We start from the raw sequence: 17,117 nt of genomic DNA on the forward strand, positions 1-17,117 counted from the left end.
CTACATGCAACAGGTCAGGAAAGTTCACAACCATTTTTATCAGTGTGGGTAAATGCAAAGTTCACTACTGGAAAAAAAGCCAGCACTGAAATAGAGCAGATACAATAAAACAAGTCTCCTGAAACAGGTTCCTTCACGACTGTTTGGCAACACAGGCAGATGGAAAGGGTAGGAAACATTTTCATGCCAGCTCTTCTGATTTTCCCCTGTGTCTAATGAGCCTGTAGGATTCATTGCCACAGGAATCATTCAAGGGTAACTACAACATGGGGAAGACTAGCAGGGTTCAAAGTAGGATTAGGCATTTTAAGGGGAATGAGAAATGACAGAACTACAAGAGTATTTTAATAGGACAAAATGAAAAGATACCAGAATGGTTTCAAACTGAAAGATGAGAGATTTAGATTACATATTAGGAACAAATTCTTTACTATGAGGGTGGTGAGACACCAAACCATTGTATGAAAGTGTGAGTTCAGAGATGTGCAGAAAAAAAAATGAGATGACCAAAATTTCACAGGCACCATAGGTGTTAATACACTTTGGGCACCAATAGCAGCCCCTGAGCTGCAGGATCTGTTCTCTGGGGAGACTGTTCTGGAGTTACACTCCAACTGAGGTCTTCAGAATAGCCAAAAGAGTGAGGAGGACCTTTACTTGTATCTATTGATTCATGCAGACTGTAGCCTCCAAGATGTGAAGGTCCTGACCTGTCACTGCTACCTTGAAGGTGTTCACGACGTATCCTTAACCCCGATAATGGTATTTAAGAGGAAACCCTGGAGAGGATCTGGACTATCTGTGGTGATCTCCATGACCGCAGCAGACCACATGTCTTCTTTGGGAGATGGGGCTGAATTCCCAGCCCTGCCACAAGTCACGTCTTGCCCGTGGGCATCTCATTTGCCACCAGGGCCTCCAGACATTTTCCATGCTACATACTTGCAGATGCAGGCTGTCTTATTAGACCAAGTGATGTGTGAATTCCCAGTGCACCTGCAAAGATGTGTAATTACCCCTGAGTAATTTTTCCTGAGGGCATTCAGGGAAGGAAAGCATCATCCCACCTAAAGTTTCCCTGCTTTTGGCAAAATCCCACATATTTCAAAGGGAGGAAAAAGAAACCAAAAGGAGAGATTAATATTTGCTTAATGAATCTGTAGAAGTACATTTCTTTCTGGGAAACTTATTAAAAGTTCCTTCCTCATGGATATGTGGCTGGTGAGTAGGTACTTTGTCAAGTCCAAAAGGAAAAAAAGACCAGATCGGAAGTCTAATCACATTAAAACCATATGTGCAGCATATGTCAGCAGTTACAGAGAGCTTTAGAAAAAACAACTACAAAACCTCAGCTTCAGACTTCAAAGGGGTCTTAAAAGAGCCAAAATGTTGATCACTAAATTTCTGCTCATTAGGGAAAAGTTATGGGGATTTGTGTGTGTGTGTGTGTGTGTGTGTCTGCCATTGTGAATGGTTTTGCTACAGAAAACTAACTCGAGGTTCCTACCATAACAAAAAATAATTCTACCAGAGCTGGCTTCCTCCGCAGGACCATACAGATCTCAGCACACACTGAGTCAGTTTTTTCACAAGCCAGGGCTCTGTTTTAAAGCCCATCCCTGCCTCTGAAAAATGGCTTTATTCAAGACCAGCACCATGGTCTTGTTTCTTGCCTCCCCTGGTTTCAATACGACACACACATTGTTTGCTCTTAGGAGGGCAAACGGTCTTTCCAAAAGCTGTTGAGACCAAAGACTCATTGTGGGTTGGAGGAGTTAACACAGGCACTTTCCCTTTTCATCTACAATCATCTCTTAAAACACTTCAGCATGTAGGTTGGTGGCAAGATCCCCTTCATGGCCTTGGTCCTCTTCTTTATTGCTATGAAGTACCTTTATTGAGGGAAGGCATCAGTTCCCAGCACAAACTGAAGTTGTTGTACTGGGTCCTGCAGAAACAGGGGTGAAATCCCTTAGCCAAATTCTTGGAGACCTTAAAGCAAGGTGGGGGCAAACACTCCTTAGCTCACGGCTTAGCAGTCAGCACATGCCAGCTGTGTCTGCACTCCAAGCAGTCCTTGGTGGTAAGGGTCAGGGTGAAATCCTCCATGGAAGCCTGTGCATTGCTAAAGCAGACTTGCCACTTGTGAGGCCCCAAGCAGGAGAAGGTGCAGGGGGAGATCCCAGCTCCCCCATCAGCTACAAGCTTTCCTAGGGAGAAGAAAAACCCCCTTCCCAACAGGGCTCGGGGATAGTATAGACATGAGAGACACGGGAAGGTGCCAACACAGGGGTGTTAACAGCCCAGCAAGATGCTGCTCATTGGAGAAACTGGTTCTACCAGGATGGTGCAATCCCCTGAGTTCACACAGAACCCTTTTTCCTCCCACCTGCTCCCACCATGAGGCTCCACTGACCAGTTGCATATGTCTGTGAACTGGAAAATAGCAGTTAGAAACTTCTTGAAAAAGGGCTGGTGGAGAAATCAATGCAAGTACATAGAGCTTCTAGGAAGCAGGCTGCCTTGTGCATGTGTGGGTATGTGGGTTCTACATTATGGAGCTGTGGCAAAGGACATGTTTGGGAGGTCACACCAGAGCAGACAGGATGGACAGGCAACAGAAACTTGCCTCTCAAGCAGTCCCACTGAGGTACTTGGCTGACCCCCTATCCTGACCCTGCTGCTGCTGTGTTGAGTAGAAGACTGATGCAATTCAAGATGGGGTTCCTTAGTCCTCTGTAGTGGCAAAGAGGTGCAAGGAAAGGCCATCTTCTCTCTCAGGGGACAGGGGCTGGCTGTCCTTTCTCATGTTCTCCAGCAAGCCCCATGCACCATTCTCTCCTCATTCGATGGCTGTCAAATACAAATCCTCCCTGATGTCCCGGATAACTTCCCTCAATTCACACTTACCTTTTGAATTCCTACACAGGAGACACTACAGGAGAACCCCATTTGATCCTAGCCTGCAGCTTTGCTCCTCTCTAACATTGAGTTCCAGCACACTGACCTAAAATATCATGAACTTCTTCAGCCCAAAATAAGGACTTAGTGATTCAGGATTTTCTCTGCTGCTGTTTTCAAGGCTCTTGGGAAAACCTTCAAGTTGAGAAACTATATAGAAATATCCCTGACATCTACTAGCTCACCAAAAATATTTGTAAATTCAAGCTGGTGGGAGAGCTGAAGTGCCAACTCATTCAGTAAACTACATGACATTTTGTTTAAAGATCCAGCTTCTTGATCATCTGCAAACATTTACCTTACCCTTAGAAAATGATGGATAGATCAACCATTGAAAATCGGTGAAAAAAAGTTTAAAGAAAAGTTTTGAGGCCCCCTATGACAAGAAAGACATTGAGGGGCTGGAGTGTGTCCAGAGAAGGGCAACGGAGCTGGGGAAGGGTCTGGAGCACTGGGCTGGTGAGGAGCAGCTGAGGGAGCTAGGGGTGTTTAGCCTGGAGAAAAGGAGGCTCAGGGGGACCTTATCACTCTCTACAACTGCCTGAAAGGAGGGCATAGCCAGGTGGGGGTTGGTCTTTTTTTCCAAGTGACAAGTAATAGGACAAGAGGAAGCAGCCTCAAGTTGCACCAGGGGAGGTTTAGATTGGCTGCTAGGAAAAAATTCTTCCCCAAAAGGGTTGCCAAGCACCAGAGCAGTTGATGGAATCACCATGCCTGGAGGTGTAGATGTGGCATTTGGGGACATGGTGTAGTGGTGAGCTTGGCAGTGCTGGGTTAGTGGTTGGACTTGATGATCTTAGAGAGGTTTTCCAACCTGATCGATGACACGATTCTATGGTTCAAGTTCTTGGTGAAGTTTAAAAAAATAATATTGTCTTTTCACATTCCTGTTTTTGTAAGGAAAAGCTGTTTTGTGGTAACCTGATTCATGAGCTCAATGCACTTGGGAGCTGAACACACTTCAGTTTTGGACGTGGTCTGCAAGATTGCAGAAAGAAATTCGAACCGGTCCAAGGAAAATGAGTTAAAGACAATCATTTTGACTCACATGAATTCTAGAAAGTAATTTTGCTTGTTTGACTTAGAGAAATAAGAGCAGATAACGCCATACAATCACTTCATGTATGTGACTGTAAGCAGAGGGAGAAGGGCTGTGCAGGTTTAGCTGTGGTGGATCGAGCGAGGAAGGGGAGATTAAATTTAGCTGGCTATTAGCAACAATTTCCTGAGAGTGAAGACAATTAGGCAGTGGAACTGTTTTGCCTAGTGAGGTAATGACTGCACAAACACTAGATGGATGCAAGCCAAGATTAGATAAGTATAGTGGAAAATGTAGTACAAGGTCTCTCCTGATGAGCCCAGAGGGTCTGCCTTTGCTGGCCCCACGCCTGGCCAAGCAGTTGCAGCAAACTTTACCTGAAGTGTTCTTGATACAACAAGGGCTTTACTGGGACAGGGACTGCAGGACCAGAGCTGGCTGTCTCATAAGGGCAGAGAGCGAGAGAGCACTGCGTCAACCCCACCTGCCATAAAAGCCCACAAAATGTCTGAGGAAGTTAAGAAAAGAAAGTTGAAGCAAAAAAGCCCATCTAAATAGTAACTTCTGTGTGGGAGTATGAGCCTTTGTTATACTTTGTAAAGCCCCTTTTTGTTTCATATGGGGCTTGGATGTTTCTGCACTTGTTGGTTCATGTTGGCTTTTTCCCTTTTCACTGACACATGTGGAATGTTTGCTGAGTATGGAGCCAGGACAGCTTCCAAAGAAAGGAGGCAGATCTTTGTAAGAGTCCCAGGGCTGAGAGCAGAACACTTAAAATTCTGGACTGCCTTAGTATCTCACAGAAGGAGGAAATGGCTGAGTCCTCTCCAAAATATTATTTGCTCAGCTATGACAACATACGGTAACTCCTTCTCCTGTAATTAGGGTGAGGAGATGGGAGAAAGACCCTGTCCCACTGACAGACCAGGCTTCATCTCAGCAGAAAACCCCACACGAGGCCCTGTAACATGGTTGAATTCTGGAATCAAAAGGCAACATGGGGAAAGGAGTAAGCAAGTGATTTGGGGCTGAAAGTAGAAGCACATAGTGATGCTCTTGGTACCCATGGAATCCATCTGGGCACCATACAGGGTAATCTAACCCTGGGACTAAGCTCATTCTCAGATGTCCCTGAGAAGTCCCAGGAGGGCAACAGGGACTCCTCACCTTCAACAGCTACTCTCTCACGGGATCATTCCTGGACCATACCCTGATATAATCCAGTTAGAGGTTACCCCAGCTCAAAAACTGGCTCTGTAAGACAGAGGAGAGCATGAAGGTATAGTACACCCACTCATCCACCCCAAAAGATGGAAGCAGAGCAATGCTCAATCTCAGCACAGGGTTTTATCTGCCAGCTATTTACTTACTGCAATAAGTAGTCAGGTATTTCACACTGGAAATTAGGCCACTGAATCAAAATGCTGTGTTGTCCAGAGATGTTTTATAACAGCATATTTGCCCACTATATTGGTAATAAACTCCTGTATTTATTTACCTGCCTCATTAAATAGGTGTGACCCTTTTTAGAGAGGGGACAGAGGCAACTATCGCCCGCCACCATCACCACTATCACTTTTCTGTTTAGGGAAATTCTTCCTGAGTGGAAAAAGGCAGAGCTGAGCAAACAGGATAAAGGATGCTGAGTGGTCTGGGAGTCAGGGAACCTAGCACCAGCCTGCCTTCATTTCCTGTACAGCACCAACCCAAGATTTGCACATGGATATTTTTCAACCATGGGCCAGAGCTGCAACTGGGCAACCTTCGGGTTAGCTTAGAATCTTAGATTCATTTAGAAAGGAACAGACCTCCAAGAAAATCAAGTTCAACCATTAACCAGCACTGCCAAGCCCACCACTAAACCATGTCCCCACCCATCACATCTACATGCATTTGAACATTTTCAGGGATGGTGACTCCACCACTTCTCTGGGCAGCCTGTTCCAATGCCTCACAACTATCTTGGGGAGGAAATTCTTCCTAAACCCAATCTAAGCCTCCCCAGTGCAACTTAAGGCCATTTCTTCTGGTCCAGTAGCTTGTTACCTGGGAGCAGAGACCAACCCCCCCCTGGCAACAACCTCTCTTCAGGGAGGTGAAACTTGCAGAAATCTAATCTCCCCCACCTCAGCAGTGCTGGTTACAGCAGCCACAGAATGTTGACCGTGTCTGATTCCAGAGGATGCTCTCTCTCACAGTTCTGACACTCCTTTACCTTCTACCTTCAAGCTCAGACAAAGACGAAGAACTCCTGTCATCGCCGATGGTGCAATCACACCAAGTTCCTGGGATGTCGAATGGCTCCTCCAAGCAGGATAGAGCACTGTTTAGAGCAGTTTGCACCAAGCATCCAATGTGTAGTGTGTTGCCCTCAGAATGCAATCCAGCTTCATCTCTGCTGTCTCTTCTGCTCCTAACTAAGGCCTGTTCAGACATTTCAGTGATATTTTTACCATGATCACAAATTCCTTTCCTAGCTAGCAGCCCCTTTTGACCTTCTTCATGTAAAGCAGATGCTTCGCACTTGAGTGCATTAATTCCAGATGTTTTAGTGGTTGGATTCATTCATTTTGCCTGTACCGGCTTTCTGTTGATGTGCATCTCTTGAAACCAGTGATTTTACTCCTCTTTAAACTCCTCAAACAAGTAAGGTTTATGTGACTCCTGTGAAGCTAAATCAGGTTGAACACCTCAGTGTAAAGTGCCAGTATAACTGGAGCTCAGCTCACAACCTTTCAAAATCCACATTGAACCTCATTTTCATGCCCTGGTACCTCCCTCGTGCCCATGACCATGCCATCCCCAGTCTGGGGTATCCAGGAGAGGGCTGCATGAAAAGTAGAAGGTCCAAGGGACCTCCGCAGTCACCCCCTTTCCAGGCATCCTTCATTTCCCCAGCTCCCCATCTCACCACACAGCCCATCATCCTATGAGGAAGAAAGGGACCTGCAGGACCTCAGATTGTTCTTTAATCATTACCTCACTAACTTGTGTTTTATTTCATTCATATGACACCCATAATTTAAGTCTAGACCTAATGAACTCCTCTGGAACACGGTGATGCCACGGCCAGGAACTGTGGAGGAAAAAAATGGGAAGCAAAGTTCGTGCGTGCTTGAAACAGTTGCAAAATGTCCTGAAACTGCTTACATAAGAAAGTAAGAAGTGCCTGTTCATTGTGGTCATCGTTCATCACCACTGTCTCAGCTCTTGCCGATTTACAACCCAGGGAGGCCAGATCAGGCAGGCTCAGGCAGTTCATGATGTGAACTTTACCTAAGCAAATACAAGCTAGGATGAATCATTAACAGGAAGCTGTAATATTGAACTGTCCTTTAAAGGGTGGCAAGGGGCAGAGAGAACAATGAGAGAATATCAGTCTTGTGAAAAAGCAGCATTTTTCTGACCTTCATTCTAAGCCTGGACTCCACCTGTTTTGCTCTTCTCCGATCCAAGCAGAAGCTTTCCTCCCAAGGATATAAATTGAGGAGAGACAGAAGCGGTGTTTTTTTGAGAAGAGCTTTGTAGGACATCCAGTGTGGTCAGCACATAGCCAGGTTTCCCCTGTGCAAAGAGGCACAAAAAAGGGGTGTAAAGATTCTCAAAACTGAATTAGGCACCCAAGTTCTCATTTACCAGCTGCTGGTGGGGCTGAATGCCTTCTTCATTCCTCTAGAGAGCTTTTTCCCTGAGCTGAAGTTCCTGTTAAGATACAGCCAGGACGTGCATCCTGAAGTCAGCTCTGAAGAGCTATTGGCATGAGAGAAATGCTCTCTGATTGAGCCAAAACCACCAAGCTGAATATTTTCCTATCGTGTGCATTGTGTCTTTGTGGTTAATTCAGAGCCATGGTTGTCTCCCCAGCAGAAGGAGCAGTGTTTATTTACCTATTCAGAACAGCCTGGGCACCCCGATGAGGGGCTTGCTATGGTTTGGAGAGCCCCAAAGTTTCCACAGGTGTTCGTGCCAGGAGACAGCTGTAGTTGAAGGAGGCACCTACCCACCCAGCAGAGCGGTTTATCTCTCTTGGCTCTAAACAGTGCTCAGATGGATGGGACTTTGAGCATCCTGGTCTATTGGAACGTGTCCCTGCCCATGGCAGGGGTTTCAGAACTGAATGATCTTGAAGGTGCCTTCCAGCTCAGGCCATTCTATGATTCTATGATTCTATAATTCTATGACTCTATGACTCTATGACTCTATGACTCTATGACTCTATGACTCTATGACACAAGAGCTCACACTCTGACCTACTGTCACTCAAATCATCCAAAGGTGAGCATGTTTCCCATTTTTGGCTTCAAGGTCTGTGTCCTAGGGCCTGAGAACAGGCAGGCTTAGACTTGGTGTCATCTGCAAACTTACTGATGATGGACTCACTCCCCTGATCTAGATCGTCAATGAAGATATTAAGCAGGACTGGCCTCAGCATTGATCCCTGGGGGGCACCAGCAGTGACAGACCACCAGCTGGATTCAGCACCGTTCACCACCACTCTCTGGGCCCAGCCATCCACCTGGTTTTAACCCAGTGCACATGTCCAAGCTGTGGGCTGCCAGCTTTTCCAGGAGTATGCTGTGAGGGATGGTGTGAAAGGCTTTGCTGACGTCCGACAACATCCACAGCCTTTCCTGCATCCCCCAGGTGGGTCACCTGGTCATAAAAGGAGATCAAGTTGGTCAAGCAGTCTGCCCCTCCCAAACCCATGCTGGCTGGGTCTGATGTCTCAGCTGTCCTGTAGGTGCCCTGAGATGACACTCAAGATGAACTGGGCACCGAGGTCAGGCTGACAGGCCTGTAGTTACCCGGATCCTCCTTCCAGCCCTTCTTGTGGATGGGCGTCACATTGGCCAGCTTCCAGTCATCTGGGACCTCCCCAGTGAGCCAGGACTGATGGCAAATGATGGAGAGCAGCTTCACAAGCTCATCTGCCACCTCCCTCATCACCCTAGGATGGATCCCATCTGATTCCATAGATTTGTGAACATCCAAATGGCTCAGCAGGTCTCTGACTGTTTCTTCCTGGATAACAGGGGGGCTATTCTGCTCGCTGACACCATCTCCCAGCCCAGGAGGACAATTGTCCTGAGGACAACCTGTCTTTCTGTTGAAAATTGAGGCAAAGAAGGTGTTAGGTACCTCTGCCTTTTCCTCATCTTTAGTTACTAAATTCCCTCCCACATCTAATAGAGAATGGAGGTTGTCCTTGCCCTTCCTTTTGCCATTTATGTATTTATAAAAATATTTTTTATTGTCCTTTATAGAAGTGAACAGACTGAGTTCTAACTGGGCTTTTGCCTATCTGATTTTTTTCCTACAAGGCCTAGCTACTCCCTTAAGCTTTCCTGAGATACCTGACCATCCTTCCAAAGGTGATACAAGCTCTTTTTTTCCTTAGTTCCTTCAAAAGCTCCTTGACCATCCAGGCTGGTCGTTTTCCTCATTGGTTTCTCTTTCAGCGTATAGGGACAGTCTGTTCCTCTGCCTTCAAGATTTCTGTTTTGAAGCACATCCATCCTTCCTGGACTAATTTGTTTTTAAGGGTGGCTTCCCAAGGAACTTTCCAAATAAGTCTCTTGAATAGGTCAAAGTCTGCCCTCTGGAAGTCCAGTGTGGAAGTTTAAGTGATGCCTCTCCTTGCTTCAACAAATATTGAAATATCTATGATTTCATGACTTGATGGTGAAAAGTAAAAAGCAAGCAAAATACAGGAGGCAAGTGAGAACTCTATACTTTCTTTGCAATGTTTTACCAAAGAGGCATATTTAACCTATTGATCTCTTTATTTCAGACAGAGACTATGGGCTGGTAACTCTACACCTCCTCTAGCATTTGGTGGTGTATGTTTTCAGCTTGGGTACTTGAGTCTGTTTCACCACTCAAACAAGGCAGCTTTCCTTTTGGAATGGAAAGGACCAGCGATGGCTCTTCTCAGATTTAAGAACCTAAGATTTGCAAATATTTTCTGTGAAGAAAAGCAAGACCCCGGTGTAAGAATTTTCCAGTGTTTGTCTTAACATTTCTGCACATGTGGAGCTGTATAGATTAGTGAAGGGTTTTGATCTTGTTTTAGTCAGAGTCTGGGTGATGCAGTAAGAAGAAATAAAATCACAACTGCTAGTGCTCTCTCTCTTTTCCTCCCTCCCTGCCTTCAACCATCTACCTCTGTACATATCTATCATTTGTGCTGTTCTTGCAGTAACTGAATCCTTTCCCATAAATTCAGTGGCAATGGAGACGTTCCCAGTGAGTGTCCTAGAGGCAATGGAAGGATTGATAGGGTTAAAATACTTCCTTTGGTCAGGTTCAGAGCTTGGATTTCAAGGTTTAATTTTGCTCATTTCTTGATAGGGTTTTTTTCTCAAATCAGCCTACAGAGCACATTCAGGTTTTACAGATAATATGTATCAATTCTTAGTTTCATACGGCTTCCAGGAGGATTTTATCTAAGATCCTAAAGCAAACTCCTTGCTGCTGGTCAGATGAAACTGTCTGGTGGGAAGTCCCCCACTCTTGTGTTTGAGGATGTCCAATTCCTCTCTGTGGTCCTGTTCCCTGGGGAATATCCACTGCTCTTCCTATTTCCTTCTGGTCTGAATTTCTCAAATTTCAATTTGGTGAGCTAAACCCCTTAACAAGAGAAGCAGCTTACTGGGATTGGTATCAGCTTACCGAGAGGTGCTGGGGTAAAAGACACACATTTTTTGAGTATTGAAAACAACAAGGACTGGTGTATAAGAGGAGTCACAGCAGGGTCTAGTAAGGAAAGATGAACATCCGTTTGTTTTTCTTTCTCTCACCGAGAAATAGCACTTCAAGAAATCAGTGAGGGGTGATGTGACCAAAATGTGTGTGCAGAGAGTTGCACAAAACTTGGAAACAGAGCCAAGGACACTCTGAGATGCTCAAGTCTGGTAAAGGTGGGCTCTGGCCAGGCTCTGCCGGTAACCAGTGCTTGGCTCTGGAGCTTGGTTTTAGAGTGGGATCCAGTTCTCACTTAGGGCTGCAAGGATGGATGGAAACCAACAGAGAGGCCTTCCAAAAGCTGCCCCCCTATTCCAGCTAATCTCTCCTCTATTGCTGTCCTTTTGGCACTGCAGCTCTTTGCATTTCAGATCTTTCTAAATATGAGCAAAGTAGGGAGAAGGCAGAGGAGAACAATGATGGGAATGGTGTCAGTATTGGGATGCAGTAGGGAGGGAGGAATGTTGACGAGCTAAAGCTCTTGTCCCTTCTAGCACACAGTGTCTTAAGAGATACTTTACATAACTGGTAGTTCTGGGCTTGACAGGAGCGTCCGGATTGAATCAGATATAACCCCTGTCCATCTGGGCTTTTCTTCATGCATGTCGCCAAAATACCAATACACACATCTGACTTGCCTCCAGGGTGCCAGGGCTTTGGTATGGATATGCTTTGTTCCTGATTTTTCCTCTGGGGCATGCTGAAGGAAGGTCAGTAAGAACATGACGCACAGGAGGGGGGTAAGTCGAGAAGAGAGCAGTGAGTGTCAGAGGAGATGCAAGGAACTCTTTGCAAACCGCAGAATTTTGTGGTTGCAAAAGCAAAACATCTTTGTTTGCATTTGCCTTGAAAACAAAATATGTGTGACTGTCATTTAATCTTGATTTGGTGTCTAGTGGTGGCTCTGGCTCTGTGAAAAGCTGGGATCAGTGTTACCGCTCCTGGTATGCGAAGATGAGCTTGTGGTCGAGGGCCAGGCCAAGGAATTTGGCTCCTCTGCCAGGCCCTGGAGCAGACTGGCTGCCATAGCACAGCAGCGAGCATCCCTGTGCCTCAAAATGCTTAACCATCCAGGGGCATCTGGCTCCAAGGAGAGTGAAAAGAGGGAAGGGACAGCTTGCCCCTGCCAGTTTGGAAAATGTTGAGTAGTGGATTAAAAAAAGCGTTTTCCTGGTGAGTTGGACCCTTTAATGATGAGGATTCACAGCACCTTTGGATCAAAATCTTAACCAGCATATATTCTGAGACTTTGGGCATCTTTAAATTTAAGAGAAGACTCTCTGCTTGCTTTATGAAAGTCAGAGCCTAAGCTCAGTCAAACACATCAGATACCTAATTCTCTTTGGCTCACACACCATTTCCTAGACCCCAACCAGGCTTTCCTGGCCACATCCCAGTGCTCCAAAGCTGAAGGGATCTTCTGATAGATACTGTATTGGACTTTATGTAGGTATTGATGTGTCATCTTTTCTCACATCTGTGCTTGCAGAGGTCTTGAGACCCTTGGGAATAAAAAGGATTTGGGGATCAGGTGATCACATACATTTCATATATCAGTTTCCTAAGCAGGCAATGGACTTAAGCCCACATTTAAGAGAATTCTAGGCTTAAATGCATTCTGAAGGCATCCTAGCTTGTTGGTTTTATGCAGTTCTGCTATAACAGCACCTGCTGGGATATTTTTCTCTGCATTAGTCAGGTCAAAACTTAGGAGATCCCCATATCTGTGGAGTAATACAGGACAGTATTTTTGTTTTGGTTTCTGTTTCAGTTCCAAGTCCTTACAAGCCGTTACATGAGGGCTGCAAGCTGCAGGCTGCCTTCCTTCCTCTCTTGCTAAAGGCACCACTGTTATTTCAGGTAAAGCTTTCCTTCCATACTCTCTTGCTTTATTCCATGTCAGCAGCTGGGTTAATTTTGAAGGGTTTGATCTGCAGAGGGGTGAAAGCACACAGCCACACAGCCAGGGAGATTTCTGAGCGTGGCAAGACAAAGCGATCTCTTCTTTCTGTATGCCTTCCTTGGATTTATTGTCTGCATCAGCCAGGCTCCTGGTTCCAGCTGCAAGTTTTTATTATTCTGAGAATAATCGTTTGGCTAACAGAGACCTCTCCCTGCAGACAGAGGGAAGGAATAACCCAAATTAATACTGCAGGTGGAAGTTTGCTTGAAACTGCTCACAAGACCAAAGAGAATGCAAAGGGGTTTTAACAGAAGCATCTACCTTTTTTCCCCTGGTTGGCCTTTCTCTCTCTCTCCCCTCCCTCCACCACCTTGAAAAAAAAGGAAATGTAAGTGCAGAACTACACAACTGGAGTAAAAGCAGCATAAAGACAGACCATCAGGTTTCCTAAAGTGCAGATTCAAACCCAGTGGCTTATAGCATATTTGGGTCAGATCCTTTGGAAGAAATGGAGAAGACACACGAAGGAGGCACCTACAGCATCCACTTACCCATCCACTCATGGGTTGTTGTGTGTCCTGAAATGGCTGATTGGCTCCTCACTTACTGAGCTGAAGCATCAGAAAAGGGGGCCTGAAAATGGCCCTTTTTCCCCAATTTCTCACCCATCAGATGGGAGTCATCACCAATACAGCAGTGGGCACAGGAGATAGGAAAGGCGCCAGTTACTCTGGCGGTCAAGCAATATGGGAAATGAGAACTGTCCTGCATATGGAACACTACTTGGTCTTGTTTTTGTTTCTCTAAATACTTGGTTTTACTGACCAGATTAATTCCCTTCTCTGTGCGAGGTTAGCATTAATCCAGAGCAGCAGTGCTTCCCTCCACAGTGCACAGCCAGGCTTCTGCCATTGTCCTGGGGAGCAGAATACAAGTCCAGAAGGGACAATGCCTGTCAGCCGCAGCAGCAGGCTGCTCTGCTGGCAAAACCACCCAAAACTTCACTTTTCCAGGAACAGACTATGGTGTTGAGGTTCCCAGTGCTCAGTCCTGGTTATTGTTGCTAATATGAAATCTACACTTAACCCACAGGCCCCAGCTGCTCTCCACAAGGCATCCAGATGTATTCCTAAGCTCCATACACTTCACTTTTCCAAAGTCGCAACTGCATGACTCAGTGCTGCGCAGCAGTTTTCATTTCCAAAGTTTTTTGCAAACATGAGCTGAGTAAGCCTTGCCAGACCCCATTCTTTGCCAATTGGATTGAAGGGGCCTCTGAGGAGAATGGCTGCAGCTCAGCCCAGAGGTGCAATTTCATTTTCAATTGTATAAGCATTTGGGGGGAGGTTGAGAGATGAAGACAGTTGTTGTTCAGTTGCTGCTGAGATTTTATACTTATTTAATTGCCATGTCTACTTATTCAGGAATGCAACAGGATCCTAGGTGCTGGTAACAAGCTCCCCTCAGAGCATGGGACCTCTGGGCCTTGGGGAAGACAATAAAGGTGCTATTTAATGTCTCTTCAGTGTTAAAATCTGTGACTACAAGAAAGATGATACCCTGTTTCTAAAACTGTACTCCCTCATTCCACCTCTACCCCTAAGGCTGGAGGGAATTATAGCAGAGGCTGCGGTTTGCACAGATCGAAAATCTTGGCTGCAATAAATTTTTTAAAAAATCATGTTCTGGTCTCTCAGTCTCTTTGTGCCATAGGCTTCTACTCTCATATTACACCACCTGGAGCCCCTCTTCATGCTGCACTGGTGGTGGCACCACATAGACAGAGGGGTGATGTACTGGGAACAGCATAACATGGGGAGACCTCCTCCATTACATGCCTTCACAGTTATTTCATTGAATCACAGAACTGTTTGGGTTGGAAGTGACCTTAAAGATTATCCAATTCCCAGCAGGAAGACCTTCCACTAGACCAGAGCTTCGTCCAAGCTGGCCTTAAATGCTTCCAGAGATGGGGCATCCACAGCTTCTCTGAGAAACCGGTGCCAGTGCCTCACCACTCTCACAGGGAAGAATTTTTTTCTGATATCTAATCTAAACCTGCACTCCATGAGGTTAGAGATCCCCCTTATCAAAAGTCTCTCTCCAGCTCTCTTGTAGTGCCTTTAGGTACCGGAAGGGCCTCTAAGGTCTCCCCATAGCCATCTCTTCTCCAGGCTAAACAACTCCAACTTACTCAGGCTGACTCCCTGGGGGAGATGCTCCAGCTCTCTGAACATCTTCATGGCATCTGCTGGACTTGCACCAGCAGGTCCATGTCCTTCTTATATTGGCGGACCTACAGCTGGATACATTACTCCAGAGAAGAGTAGAGGGGGAAAATCATCTCCCTCAACCTGATGGCCACACTTCTTTTGATGCTGCCCAGGATACAGTTAATTTTAGTATTCTAACTATTAGTGAAATCCCAAGCTGGAATATGCTGAATTTGCATGAAGCTTGTCCACATGGTTTGATACAAAAATTCTAGAAAATTAAAAATTTGGACCAGTCCTAGGGGCTCTGAGATGGAGAGAGGAGAGTTAAATGCTCAAATCCCAGAGAAAGAAATTCTTGGGCTTCAGACCAATTACTTTGCATCTCTGCAAAAAGCTGGAATTTTCCAAGCCTTGAAATTTGTATTTCAACATCTGTTTTACTAGGAAACATGGACCCAGATGACCACAAGCCTCTTTGAAACTCTCTCTTTATGGTGCTAAGCTTTATCCCTTTTTTTTTTGAAGGAGAAAGGAGGAGAAAAATGTCACTGAAGTCACTTCCCGTGGTACTCACCATCACAGACATCACACATCAGCATCAAGTAGTGCTTTGAATATGGCAGTCCAAATGGTCAGGAGGATGCCATCAGGACCTTCAGCTCTCTCCTGCATCTGTTGGGATGGCTCAGTTTTAGCATCTGTGGACTGCAGCTCAGGAAAATAGAAGTGTCTGTTTAAAACACTGACACAAGATGTAAATCCATCTAGAAGAAAAACATGGTTTTGTCAGAGAAGACTTGGCCTGGGGAAGAGCTAGTCTAAGCAAACCATGGTTTGGTCTGTACCATCTTGCAGTGCAAGCCAAGAAAAGCATCTGCATCTTGGCTTTGCAGGACGAGGCTCAGAAGCACAAGCCACTCAAAGTTATAAGCAGAAAAGAACAATCAAGAAAATCACCAAAAGAGGAAGTAATATGTTGGCATCTCCCAGGTCTGACCATGGTTTTACTGATCGTTATGTCCTGCAGAGTAGCTTTGGCAATTTGATAAATGTAATTGATTTTCATAAATGGAGACTCCAAGCAACATATTTTTGAGAACTGTCTATCAGTTTCTCTCATAACTAAGTGTATTTCTGTTTAGGTATTGACTGTTCCTGTTAGAGGCTGTGAGTCAAGAGTGGAAGTGCCTGAGAAAAATGCTCTGCTGTAGTCAGTCCATGATTGTGAACTTCATAATGAGCGAAGTTTTGTTGCTTTAATGATGCAGCAGGTCAACTTAAATTATCATGGTAGTTCCTTTCAGCTCTGGGATCTCTGAACCATTGAAACTTTGGCTGTGGTAGTTTAAGAAAAAAATACCAGGTGCAGATGGTTTTGTCCTTCATTGTCCTACTTCAGCCCTGATTAGTCCTAGGGCAGGAATATTTTAGCTGTTAAGGAGGGAAGGTGATTTTGTAATCAATGTGTACATTGGCATTAACAGTTCACAAAAGAGAACTAACTCTAATCACAGAAAGATCACAGCTGATCTACATTTGCATCACTCGCTTTTGATGTATTTCTCCTGAGAAACACCAGTTGTACATTGATTTTTCTATGCTGAATGTGATAAAAGATGGACAGCGATGATCTGCTTGTCACATTTCAACTCTTTCCTCCATACAGTGTTTTCAGGTGTGCTTCCATTGCTCAGAAATGCCATCAGGGATCTCTGGTCTTTGTGGTTTGCTGTGCACATTGAACCCTAGAGTCTGGGATCTGAAGGTGTATCTGTCTGGGAGGATACCAGTTGGAGGTAGTAGGAAATTCCCAGTGAAACTCTTTGGGAATTCATAGAATCATAGAACAGTTTGAGTTGGAAGGGACCTTGAAGACCATCTAGTTCCAACCCCCCTACCATGGGCAGGGACACCTTTCACTAGCACAGGTTGCTCAAGTCCAGCCTGGACTTGAACATTTCCAGGGATGTGGGAAGTGCTCTGGACTTATTCATTTGCACCTCACAAAAGGAGTACCGAAGACCACCATTCTGGCCACATCTCATACGGTTTTGCAGTGGTTTAAATTTAAAACTAGGAGAAATGCAATGGTGATTTGGGTTTGGCTGGTTCTGGGAGAATTCTACAATAAGCTACTAAGAAATTTTATTGAGTGTCCATTGTTAATCAAAACCCTTGATGTCTTGGGATGGTAACAGAAGAAGGTTAATTTAAGCTGATGACATCATTCTTTGAGACAGCTGAGCTCCCTGTT

General features: G+C 45.2%; 1 long non-coding RNA gene across 1 annotated transcript in view; it reads left to right on the plus strand.

Annotated features, from left to right (window-relative positions):
• Positions 1 to 16,490, plus strand: part of LOC116439443 — a 36,091-nt gene extending 19,601 nt beyond the window's left edge. Inside the window, exons 3-4 of the long non-coding RNA XR_004238162.1 lie at positions 12,516 to 12,604; positions 15,389 to 16,490. This is a non-coding gene — a long non-coding RNA (uncharacterized LOC116439443). The remainder of the gene's footprint in view (positions 1 to 12,515; positions 12,605 to 15,388) is intronic.
• The last annotated feature ends 627 nt before the right edge of the window (positions 16,491 to 17,117 follow it).

This window comes from Corvus moneduloides, chromosome 2 (genome assembly GCF_009650955.1).
Source record: "Corvus moneduloides isolate bCorMon1 chromosome 2, bCorMon1.pri, whole genome shotgun sequence".
Lineage (NCBI taxonomy): Eukaryota > Metazoa > Chordata > Aves > Passeriformes > Corvidae > Corvus > Corvus moneduloides.